The following is a 13224-nucleotide window of genomic DNA, read 5'->3' as shown; positions in this document are numbered from 1 at the left end:
GACCCCCCCCCCCCCCCGCAACCTCACCACTTAACTGCTGGCACTTATGTGATAGATCTGTAAAATAGGCTGGCTACACTTACGTGTTGAATTTGTAAAATTGCCACCTCCATATGAAAGCTGCCAGGCTTGTGTTGCTCATTTTTTTCCATATGCATATTTGTTAAATACTTACTCCCACTGTAAGTGTCAGCAGATATATGAGTGGTCCTGCATGTCCTTAACATAAGAACATAAGCTTTGCCATACTGGGACAGACCAAAGGTCCATCGAGCCCAGCATCTTTTTCCAACAGTGGTTGATCCAGCTTACAAGTACCTAGCAAGAACCTAAAACATAAGTACATAAGTAATGCCACACTGGGAAAAGACCAAGGGTCCATCGAGCCCAGCATCCTGTCCACGACAGCAGCCAATCCAGGCCAAGGGCACCTGGCAAGCTTCCCAAACGCACAAACATTCTATACATGTTATTCCTGGAATTGTGGATTTTTCCCAAGTCCATTTAGTAGTGGTTTATGGACTTGTCCTTTAGGAAACCGTCTAACCCCTTTTTAAACTCTGCTAAGCTAACTGCTTTCACCACGTTCTCCGGCAACGAATTCCAGAGTTTAATTACGCGTTGGGTGAAGAAACATTTTCACCCATTTGTTTTAAATTTACTACACTGTAGTTTCATCGCATGCCCCCTAGTCCTAGTATTTTTGGAAAGCGTGAACAGACGCTTCACATCCACCTGTTCCACTCCACTCATTATTTTATATACCTCTATCATGTCTCCCCTTAGCCATCTCTTCTCCAAGCTGAAAAGCCCTAACCTCCTTAGTCTTTCTTCATACAATACATACATACAGTGGGGGAAATAAGTATTTGATCCCTTGCTGATTTTGTAAGTTTGCCCACTGACAAAGACATGAGCAGCCCATAATTGAAGGGTAGGTTATTGGTAACAGTGAGAGATAGCACATCACAAATTTAATCCGGAAAATCACATTGTGGAAAGTATATGAATTTATTTGCATTCTGCAGAGGGAAATAAGTATTTAATCCCTCTGGCAAACAAGACCTAATACTTGGTGGCAAAACCCTTGTTGGCAAGCACAGCGGTCAGACGTCTTCTGTAGTGGATGATGAGGTTTGCACACATGTCAGGAGGAATTTTGGTCCACTCCTCTTTGCAGATCATCTCTAAATCATTAAGAGTTCTGGGCTGTCGCTTGGCAACTCGCAGCTTCAGCTCCCTCCATAAGTTTTCAATGGGATTAAGGTCTGGTGACTGGCTAGGCCACTCCATGACCCTAATGTGCTTCTTCCTGAGCCACTCCTTTGTTGCCTTGGCTGTATGTTTTGGGTCATTGTCGTGCTGGAAGACCCAGCCACGACCCATTTTTAAGGCCCTGGCGGAGGGAAGGAGGTTGTCACTCAGAATTGTACGGTACATGGCCCCATCCATTCTCCCATTGATGCGGTGAAGTAGTCCTGTGCCCTTAGCAGAGAAACACCCCCAAAACATAACATTTCCACCTCCATGCTTGACAGTGGGGACGGTGTTCTTTGGGTCATAGGCAGCATTTCTCTTCCTCCAAACACGGCGAGTTGAGTTCATGCCAAAGAGCTCAATTTTTGTCTCATCTGACCACAGCACCTTCTCCCAATCACTCTCGGCATCATCCAGGTGTTCACTGGCAAACTTCAGACGGGCCGTCACATGTGCCTTCCGGAGCAGGGGGACCTTGCGGGCACTGCAGGATTGCAATCCGTTATGTCGTAATGTGTTACCAATGGTTTTCGTGGTGACAGTGGTCCCAGCTGCCTTGAGATCATTGACAAGTTCCCCCCTTGTAGTTGTAGGCTGATTTCTAACCTTCCTCATGATCAAGGATACCCCACGAGGTGAGATTTTGCGTGGAGCCCCAGATCTTTGTCGATTGACAGTCATTTTGTACTTCTTCCATTTTCTTACTATGGCACCAACAGTTGTCTCCTTCTCGCCCAGCGTCTTACTGATGGTTTTGTAGCCCATTCCAGCCTTGTGCAGGTGTATGATCTTGTCCCTGACATCCTTAGACAGCTCCTTGCTCTTGGCCATTTTGTAGAGGTTAGAGTCTGACTGATTCACTGAGTCTGTGGACAGGTATCTTTCATACAGGTGACCATTGCCGACAGCTGTCTGTCATGCAGGTAACGAGTTGATTTGGAGCATCTACCTGGTCTGTAGGGGCCAGATCTCTTACTGGTTGGTGGGGGATCAAATACTTATTTCCCTCTGCAGAATGCAAATAAATTCATATACTTTCCACAATGTGATTTTCCGGATTAAATTTGTGATGTGCTATCTCTCACTGTTACCAATAACCTACCCTTCAATTATGGGCTGCTCATGTCTTTGTCAGTGGGCAAACTTACAAAATCAGCAAGGGATCAAATACTTATTTCCCCCACTGTACATACATACAAACAAACAAACAAACAAACAAACAGTACAATACATTTCATGCCGCTTATCCTAGAAATAAGCAGCGGATTTTCCCCAAGTCCATCTTAATAATGGCTTATGGACTTTTCTTTTAGGAAGCTATCCAAACCATTTTTATACCATGCTAAGCTAACTGCTTTTACCACATTCTCTGGCAACAAATTGCAGAGATTAATTACACATTGAGTGAAGAAATATTTTCTCCGATTTGTTTTAAACTTACTTTGTAGCTTCATTGCATGACCCCTGATTCTAGTATTTTTGGAAAGAGTAAACAAGCAATTCACGTCTGCCTGTTCCATTCCACTCATTATTTTATAGACCTCTATCATGTCTCCCCTCAGCCGCCTTTACTCCAAGCTGAAGAGCCCTTTACTGATTTCGTGACTAGAGGAGTTTGTTCTTGAGAGTAATTTCTCTGTTTGATTTTAAGCGAAGGGACAGCACAGCGGCGCAGCATATTGCTTTCAACAAACGTACCAAATTTTATAATACAGCCGTACGTATTCTGCTACACTTCGCGACCCCTGACGCAGGCGCTCAGCGCCAAAACACGGACCGTGTCAGCTCCATTCAAAGATTTGTTCCTCAAAACACACGATTAAAGGTTGTATTCCCCTTTTTTTGAAGGCGCCTGGTACTTTTTTGTTTTGCTCTTGATTTATATCTGCCATTTTCAGGGCACAGACCGTAGAAGTCTGCCCAGCACTAGCCCCGCCTCCCACCCACTAGCCCCGCCTCCTAACCACCGATGCTGCCACCCAATCTCCGCTAAGCTTCTAAGGATCCCTTCCTTCTGAACAGGATTCCTTTATGTTCATCCCATGCATTTTTGAATTCTGTTACCATTTTCATCTCCGCCACCTCCTGCCACTTTGTAAAAGGGGCCCTAAGAGAACCAGGTCCAATTTTCTGGTAATTACAATATCAAATACAATTAAAACATAGATTACAAGAATGAAGTCGCACTTCACGGAAACAAAAATGTTTTCAAATTCTTTCTAAACAATGAGTAATGTAAGCAGCATGGTAAGACTAAAGGAATGAATTCCAAGAAGAAGCCATCTGGTAAGAAGGTGATGCAGAGAAATGTCTAATTGATTTCAAAGCATTAACACTGGGAAATGGTAAGAGGAGATCTATGAAGGAGAGTTGCTAAGCCCGTCATACATGAGGGAGCTGCTCCTGACAAGATCTTAAATATCGGTAAGCACAGAAGAAAGCAGACCTCCGCAATGGAAAAACCAAGAGTAGAACGCAGCGAAGGCGACAAGATGGATGATGCCAAAGAAAACTTCTGCTGGACTCAGAAAAAGTTCATAGCAAGAGTTTACTCTTAAAAACTGGACTCGACACGAGTGGTGTTTCGGCCACTCAGGCCTGCCTCAGGAGTTCCCGTATGGCAAAGTGCGGTTGGTTCTCTATGTTTTACGGACAGTGCCGCTCATACTGGCATAAAGAAGTTGAGATTATCTCTTCTCAACATTTTAAAGGTCTTGTTAGTAAATTCCAATATTCGGACAAGACTTTTCCTAGAGAACCACTTGTAACCACTCGCCTCCACCTACCCTCCTCTCTTCCTTCCCGTACACATTAATTGATTTCATTTGCTTACTTTATTTTTTGTCTATTAGATTGTAAGCTCTTTGAGCAGGGACTGTCTTTCTTCTATGTTTGTGCAGCACTGTTTTCATACTGATTGCCAATCTACACACGTCATATATATTCTGATGTGTCCCTGTCAAAAAATTTACGTAGGAAAAAGCAAGCGTCGATTACATCAACGGATTACAGAACACCGTTCATGCATTAAACTGAATAAAAAAGGTGCTCCATTAGTTGCACACTGTCAAGAAAAAGGACATACCTTTGACTCTTCGAGATGTTTTGCGATTGATCAGATTCCATATAACACTCGAGGTGGGGATAGAAATAAGATCTTAATTAGAAAAGAACAGAAGTGGATTTATATTTTACGTTTTGAAATCTTTTTTGAAGAATTGTTTTTTGTAGAATTGTATGGTTAAATTTAAAACACATTGTTAGGAACCCAATCGGGGGTTGATTCAATCTAGTTGCGATTATAAATAAGAGTCACTCCTTCCGGGTGGTGCGTTCACTACCGGTGTCATAGGAGCAGGAGACGCCATGTTGTAAGGTTTGTGGTTTGATGCCGTATGTCTTTATAAACAATATTTAATTTTTTCTTACATGAAGATTGATGTGGTATCTTTTTGTTTGATTGTAGACACCGTGATTTGCCATCAGTTACTTGGCCCCCTGATGAAGCATATAATATAATATATAGCGAAACGGAGAGCCCCGTGGGGCAGAGTAAAAGCTAAGTAACATTAAGTAAAATTATTCTTTGAGAAAAATATTACGATCGAGAAAAAATATCACGATTGAGTACTACATTTTTTATTATAGAAAAGTGGATTTTTTAAAGACCAAGGATTATAATGGAGTCCTAAGAATGCAGACGGTTGTATGTATTGAACAGAATATTGTCATGCTAGGACTGATGAGGTCTTTTTCTCCATTTTGATTAAAAAAGAAAAAAAAAGAAAAAAAAGATTATAACAAAAAGAGATAAAAAATTGATATCACATTCCATATGTTGTGAATACTTACTGATTGTTTAATAGAGTTCAGCTCATTAGTGACAAGTCACTTAACCCTCCATTGCCCCACGTAAGCCGCATTGAGCCTGCCATGAGTGGGAAAGCGCAGGGTACAAATGTAACAAAAATAAAATAGATACTATTGGAGATTCTACATGGAATGTTGCTACTCTTTGAGATTCTACATGGAATGTTGCTATTCCACTAGCAACATTCCATGTAGAAGGCTGCGCAGGCTTCTGTTTCTGTGAGTCTCACAGAAACAGAAGCCTGCGCGGCCACATTGGTGATCTGCAAGGGCCGACTTCTACATGGAATGTTGCTAGTGGGACTCTGGCCAAGTCACTTAACCCTCCATTGCCCCACGTAAGCCGCATTGAGCCTGCCATGAGTGGGAAAGCGCAGGGTACAAATGTAACAAAAATAAAATAGATACTATTGGAGATTCTACATGGAATGTTGCTACTACTGGAGATTCTACATGGAATGTTGCTACTATTGGAGATTCTACATGGAATGTTGCTACTCTTTGAGATTCTACATGGAATGTTGCTACTATTGGAGATTCTACATGGAATGTTGCTACTATTGGAGATTCTACATGGAATGTTGCTACTCTTTGAGATTCTACATGGAATGTTGCTATTCCACTAGCAACATTCCATGTAGAAGGCTGCACAGGCTTCTGTTTCTGTGAGTCTCACAGAAACAGAAGCCTGCGCGGCCACATTGGTGATCTGCAAGGGCCGACTTCTACATGAAATGTTGCTAGTGGGACTCTGGCCAAGTCACTTAACCCTCCATTGCCCCATGTAAGCCGCATTGAGCCTGCCATGAGTGGGAAAGCGCAGGGTACAAATGTAACAAAAATAAAAGCACTGGCAGAGCTTCGCTTTTCTGGGCTCAGCCACAGAGGGAACCTTCTTGCCGGTAGGATTACTTACACATCAAAGGGTTAAGCTCACTGAGCCTCTTTTTTATTTATTTCTAATCTTTCATTTTACAAGGGTCACTTGCAAACAGTAATACAGAGATGACTGTAGTCTAGTAAAATACATAAAAAGAAAAAGAAATAAAAGCAGGAAAATGTTCTATCCACAGTCAATCACTTTCTTAGACCACAATAAGAAGAAAAAAGCAGGGGGGGGGGGCGGAAGCTTTATAAATGAGGAGATATTTACATAGTAACACCAATTTAAGGAAAATGGTCTGGTCAGTTCACATACTTTTAATCTTAATCAGAAATCTTATTCTCTAAACCTCTTGATTATCTGGGATCTTTTAGTATCTAAAAAAATCTTGAAGCTGATCCGGTTCAAAAAAAGAACTTTATCAGGCATTTACATGGATATACTAAAGAAAATGTTGCCCCCAGGTTTTTTGTTTCTTCTCTCAGAGCCAAAAATCTCTTTCTTCTATCCTGTGTTGATTTCGTGACGTCATGGAAGAGCCAAATCCTCTGTCCACAAAAATGTTTTTAGAGAGTTTTTGATGTATAATTTTATAATCGAATTTACATCTTGCTCAAATACTAAGACACAATTAAAGTTCTTCGCTGAGTAACGTCAGAAAGAGAGTCTTCTAATAAAGCTGATATATTCAATGGTTCAGTTGGTACTTTATCTAAGCTAAAAACCCACCTTTTTGATGCTGCTTTTAACGCCTAACCCTTATTCACTTGTTCAGAACCCTTTTTTATTTATTCACGTCTCTTCTTTCCTCTTGGGCCCGCCCTTGTCTGACGTAAGTAACCTGCATCAGACAGGGGCGGGCCCGGGAGGGGGGAGGGACATGAGGACTGGAGGCGGCGGCTGTTCTCTCTGCTCGTGCGGTGCCTTCGCATGGAGGTGGGGGGCGCTGCGCGGGCCGGTTGGGGGGGGGACTGGTGGAGGGTGGTGGGGGCGGCGGCGGCGACCTCAGGGGGGCGGAGGATGGCGGGAGGCGGAGCAGTCCCCCTTCTCCCCCACTGCTAACTCCCGGCTCCGTTCCTTCTATCTCGCTGCTCCCTATGTCTGGAATAGACTCCCTGAGCCGGTATATCAGGCTCAGTCTCTGGCTGTCTTCAAGTCTAGGCTTAAAGCCCACCTCTTTGCTACTGCTTTTGACTCCTAACCATGACTCTCTTACTCAACACCCTCACTTATCACCCCTACCACTGCAATTCCCCCACCCCTAGCTGTCTGTTCGTCTGTCCAATTTAGATTGTAAGCTCTGTTGAGCAGGGACTGTCTTTTCATGTTAATTTGTACAGCGCTGTGTAAGTCTAGTAGCGCTATAGAAATTTTAATAGTAATAGTAGTAGTTTTATCATCCTCACTTTAATATTCCCTTATCTCTTATTTGTCCTGTTTGTCTGTCCTAATTAGATTGTAAGCTCTGTTGAGCAGGGATTGTCTCTTCATGTTCAAGTGTACAGCGCTGTGTACGTCTAGTAGCGCTTTAGAAATGATAAGTAGTAGTAGTCTTTGGGATTCCGGAATCTTGCTACTCTTTGGGATTCTGGAATCTTGCTACTGTTTGTCCTTATCTCTTATTTGTCCTGTTTGTCTGTCCTAATTAGATTGTAAGCTCTGTCGAGCAGGGACTGTCTCTTCATGTTCAAGTGTACAGCGCTGCGTACGTCTAGTAGCGCTTTAGAAATGATAAGTAGTGTAGTAGTATATTTTCCATTTTTGAAGATTCTGTTCCAGTTAGTGGCCGCAATGGCAAATAATATATTTTAATCACCAGAGGAATAGCTGAGTTTGGATAAGCTAAGACATCTGTTAGGTATTTTCTAAATAGTTCCATTTGATTTATACCTTCCACCACAGGAAAATTGAGGATTCTTAAGTTTAAACGTCTATTAAAGTTTTCCAATTTTTCTGTTAATGATAATTTTATCTTTTATCAGTACTTCCTCTGTGTTTTTTATTTCTTTTATATCTTGTTGAATTTGCATAATCTGGTTCTTAGATTCTTGCCTAGTATTTTCCAAAGATTGAGTTAAGAAATCAACTTTACTCACAATTGCTGACGTGTCTTGGGCTGTTTTTGTTACCATTTCAGTCCGATCTTGTAAAGACTTCCAAATAGCCTCAAGGTTAATCTCCGTGGCAGCTAATAGCTCCTTGTTCTCTCTCCCTGCACCATGGGTTTTGCACTGCCGAATGGAGTCCTGATTTCTTGAACTTCAGAGTCATTCACTGCGTTTCTCCCAGCATAAGCAGGACACCGAGGGGGATTAAGTTCAGGAGGTGGCAAAGATGTTTCAATTGCCTGGGGAGCTGAAGCTCCTCCTTTGGCTCTCAGCAAGGGCTCAATCACTCCAGCTGCTTGTGACCTTGCCCGTTGTGTATCTGTCTATGGACTGCTGAATCAGGGAAGATGTTATGAGCAGCAGCAGTTGGCCTTTCACCAATTCCTTTCTCTTTGTATGAGGCATGAAGAACAAGGATTTTCAAGCAAACAGCAAACCATTTGAAAGACAACCAAAAGGTCAGGCTGCCATCTTGGCTCCTCCCCCCCCCCCTCACTGAGCCTCTAAGAACATAAGCGTTGCCATACTGGGATAGATTGAAGGTCCATCAAGCCCAGTATCCTGTTTCTAACAGTGGTCAATCCAGGTCACAAGTACCTGGCAAGATCCCAAACCAGTAAAACAGTAAGTCCATCTTAATAATGGCGCATTAACTTTTTTTTCAAGAAATGATCCAAACCTTTTTTTTTAAACCCTGCTAAGCTAATTGCTTTTACCACATTCTCTGGAAGAAAATTCCAGAGTTTAATTACACAGTAAGTGAAGAAATATTTTCTCTGATTTGTTTTAAATTTACTACTTAGTAGCTTCATTGCATGCCCCTTAGACCTAGTATTTTTGCAAGAGTAAACAAGTGATTCACATCTACCCATTCTACTCCACTCAGTATTTTATAGACTTCTACCATACCTCCTCTCAGCTAACTCTATTACAAGCTGAAAAGCCATGGCAGCTCTAGCCTTTCCTCATTGGGAAATCATCCCATCCCCTTTATCATTTTTGTCACCCTTCTCAGTACCTTTTCTAATTCTGCTATATCTTTTTTTGAGATGTGGTGACCAGAATTGCACACAGTATTCGAGGTGCAGTCGCACTATGGAGCAATAAAAAGGCATTATAACATCCTCATGTTTGTTTTCCATTCCTTTCCTAATAATACCTAACATTCTATTTGCTTTCTTGGCCGCCACCACACACTGAGCAAAGGGTTTCAACGTATCATCAACGACAACGCCTAGATCCCTTTCCTGGTTGGTGACTCATAATGTGGAACCTTGCTTAACGCAGCTATAATTCGGGGTTCCTGTTTCCCACATGGCTCACTTTGCACTTGCTCATATTACATAGTAACATAGTAGATGACGGCAGAAAAAGACCTGCACGGTCCATCCAGTCTGCCCAACAAGATAAACTCATATGTGCTACTTTTTGTGTATACCTTACCTTGATTTGTACCTGTCTTTTTCAGAGCACAGACCGTATAAGTCTGCCCAGCACTATCCCCGCCTCCCAACCACCAGTCCCACCTCCTACCACCGGCTCTGGCACAGACCGTATAAGTCTGCCCAGCACTATCCCCGCCTCCCACCACCGGCTCTGGCACAGACCGTATAAGTCTGCCCAGCACTATCCCCGCCTCCCTACCACCAGCCCCGCCTCCCACCACCGGCACTGGCACATATTAAACGTCATCTGCCATTTAGACGCCCAGTCTCCCAGTCTCGTAAGGTCCTCTTGTAATTTTTCACAATCCTCCCGTGATTTAACGGCTTTGAATAACTTTGTGTCATCAGCAAATTTAACTTCCTCACTAGTTATTCCCATCTCTAAATCATTTTAAATATGCTCGCAGAGTTCATTTATTAGGTTTTTCCTCCCCTGGAACAGCTTCTGGGGTTCCTCAAGGCTCCATCCTAAGCCCTACTGTATCCTTTTCAATGCTTCCCTTGCTCCTCTGGCCCTTCATTTCCAAATCTCTTAGCTTTACTTTCTTTTTATATGCAGGTGACATTCAGTTTCTTTTTTTCCCCTAGACTCACTGTCCTCCATAACTCTTTTAATGTTATCCTCTAACTTAGATACAATTGCAAATTGCTTCTTTTTTTTTTTTAACGAGTTCAAATTGAACACCACTAAATCTGAAGCTGTGTTTTCCTGCACTGATCGTCTATGCTCACTATTAAGAGAACTCCCCTCCTCTTTCTGTTAAGATTCTGGGGATTGCTCCAGACAATCAGCTAACGTCCTGTATTCACCGCGTTGTTTCTTTACTCTCAGAGAGATTCGGTTGGTATGTTTACTATTCAGCTTCTACCACTCAGTGGTGTAGCCAAATGACCAGTTTTGGGTGGGCATGAGATTCCCCCCTGTCTGTCCACCTACAGCCTGGCATTTCTTCCACTCACCCTTCTGGTGATCCCAAAGAAAGAGATTTGGATCTTCCAAAAGGCCTACAAGGAAAATATATAGCCTACAAACTACTTCAACAAATCACACAATTCCCACAGCTCACCTCGAACTTACCTAACACTTCCCTGTCTATCCTCCCTTACCCGATCTTTAAACAGCAAGAATTGTAATTGTCATCATGAAACGACTATGCTTATCTTCTCTTACCAACATTGAAACTATAAGAAATGTACCTGTTAACACGAAATGATTATGTCATAACCAAACTCTGTAAGCCACTTTGAGCCTGCAAATAGGTGGGAAAAGGTGGGATACAAATGCAATAAATAAATAAATAAATAAATATATCACCTTTCTGTGGCTAAAATCAAAGCGGTTTACATTTATTTATTTATTTATTTCATTTATATCCCACATTATCCCAACGGAGTGGAGGAGTGGCCAAGTGGTTAGGGTGGTGGACTTCGTTCCTGAGGAACTGAGTTCAATTCCTACTTCAGGCACAAGCAGCTCCTTGTGACTCTGGGCAAGTCACTTAACCCTTCATTGCCCCATGTAAGCCGCATTGAGCCTACCATGAGTGGGAAAGCGCAGGGTACAAATGTAACCAAAATAAAATAGATACTATTGGAGATTCTACATGGAATGTTGTTATTCCACTAGCAACATTTCATGTAGAAGGCTGCGCAGGCTTCTGTTTCTGTGAGTCTGACGTCCTGCACGTCAGACTCACAGAAGCAGAAGCCTGCACGGCCACATTGGTGATCTGCAAGGGCCGACTTCTACATGGAATGTTGCTAGTGGAATAACAACATTCCATGTAGAATCTCAAATAGTAGCAACAGTGGAGGAGTGGCCTAGTGGTTAGGGTGGTGGACTTTGGTCCTGGAGAACTGAGGAACTGAGTTTGATTCCCACTTCAGGCACAGGCAGCTCCTTGTGACTCTGGGCAAGTCACTTAACCCTCCATTGCCCCATGTAAGCTGCATTGAGCCTGCCATGAGTGGGAAAGTGCGGGGTACAAATGTAACAAAAAATAAAATAGGTCAGGTTCAATGTGGTTAACAGCTTTTTGTAATTAACAGTACAAAAAGTGATGCAGGATACTACACATTAAGTATTAATAACAAAATGAGGATTATTACAATGTGTAATATGGAAACGAATGCTAGACACAAAAACTATTTATAGCCATCCATATATAATAACAATTACAGTGGAACTGAGAACTTGGAATAATTGTACAATTAGGGGGTTAAATGAATTATGATCATCCTTAAGAAATTGCTTAAACAGAGAGGCTTTAAGGTATTTCCAGAATATCAAATAATTAGGTTTCCAAATAGTCCCTTATCTCTTGTTTGTCCTGTTTGTCCTAATTAGATTGTAAGCTCTGTCGAGCAGGGACTGTCTCTTCATGTTCAAGTGTACAGTGCTGCGTACGTCTAGTAGCGCTATAGAAATGATAAATAGTAGTAGATGAATTTCAGGAGGAAAATTCCACCATTTGGTACAGAGGTAAGAGAATCCTGACATATAGATTGACTTGTAGATCACATTTTTGCAACTGAGATGGTGGAGGGTTAGATAATCTCTTGAACTAGGGAGAGCGTTGTGAAGGGAGAGATCAATTAAAGGTTGCACGTAATCAGGAGTTAAGCCATACAGAGTTTTGAAAACAAACATACATAGTTTGAATGTTATTCTGACTTTGATTGGGAGTCAGTGTATCTTTATAAGCCAAGGGACTGCACTTTCCATTACTAGTTGTTGTAAAAAAACAATCAACAAACAGACAATGGCTCCAATACAGACCCTCTGCTGGAAATAATGGGTCTACCTGGTGGATGAATCTTAGGAAGAGTGTATAGCACTGGGATCTTAGGGTGAGGCGTATTCAGGAAGTGAAATTCTTTTTGAGTCAAAGTACCGTTTTGCGTACGCATTACTGGTCAGATGAAAAATCTGTTGCTGTAACTCTTTAGTGGGGTCTTGTAATAGTGGGCGGCAATCTGATACGTTTTGGAGCTGTCTGGCGATTTCAGTAATATATTGCTCCCTATTTTGGATTACAATCGCACCGCCTTTGTCAGCTCTTCTGATTACAATGGACTCATTAGACTTCAGCAAATGGAGCGCTTTATTTTCGTCCATTGTTAAATTAAATCTCTTCTGTCTCCACATGCTTTGCTCTAATCTCTCAAGGTCCCTAAGAGCAGAGGGTCTGTATTGGAGCCATTGTCTATGTTTGTTGATTGTTTTTTTACAACAACTAGTAATGGAAAGTGCATCCTATTTAAAAGACAGTACTCACTTTCTTCAGAAACTAGAGGCAAACAATTCTTTAGCCAAAAATTCTATTATGGCAACTTTAGATGTTACTTCCCTATATACGGTCATCCCTCAAGATGAAGCCTTGGAAGTGTTACAAATGTTCCTTGAGACATGGACACCAGGTAGGGTTTCGAACCCCGTTATTTTGTCCCTTGCAAGTCTTGCGATGAAAAACAACTTTTTCCAATTTGAGGTTTATTTATTTCAGCAAGTCTTGGGTGTAGCAATGGGAGCGACGATGGCTCCCTCGATTGCCAACATAAGCCTCTGGATTCAGTACATTGATGATATTTTTTTACTGTGGGCTGGTGATGTTTTGACTTTGCAGCAGTTTGTGCATGACTTGAATAAGTGCCACCCACG

At 42.1% G+C, this 13224-nt stretch overlaps 1 protein-coding gene across 3 annotated transcripts in view; it reads right to left on the bottom strand.

The window, feature by feature from the left end:
• VIL1 (villin 1) overlaps window positions 1-13224 on the bottom strand; it is a 124640-nt gene that overhangs the window by 94755 nt on the left and 16661 nt on the right. Inside the window, exon 1 of one of the 3 annotated variants that reach the window (XM_030209557.1) lies at window positions 8107-8541. The exons of the other annotated variants lie outside the window; for them this stretch is intronic. The gene's annotated coding sequence lies outside the window, so the exon portion shown is untranslated. Of the gene's footprint in view, window positions 1-8106; window positions 8542-13224 lie in introns of those variants that run through there. 3 annotated transcript variants of the gene reach the window in all.

The sequence above is a fragment of the Microcaecilia unicolor genome, chromosome 7 (genome assembly GCF_901765095.1).
Source record: "Microcaecilia unicolor chromosome 7, aMicUni1.1, whole genome shotgun sequence".
In the NCBI taxonomy this organism is placed as follows: Eukaryota; Metazoa; Chordata; class Amphibia; order Gymnophiona; family Siphonopidae; genus Microcaecilia; species Microcaecilia unicolor.
Note: the sequence above shows the minus strand (reverse complement) of the source record. Positions and strands in the feature narration are given on the sequence as shown.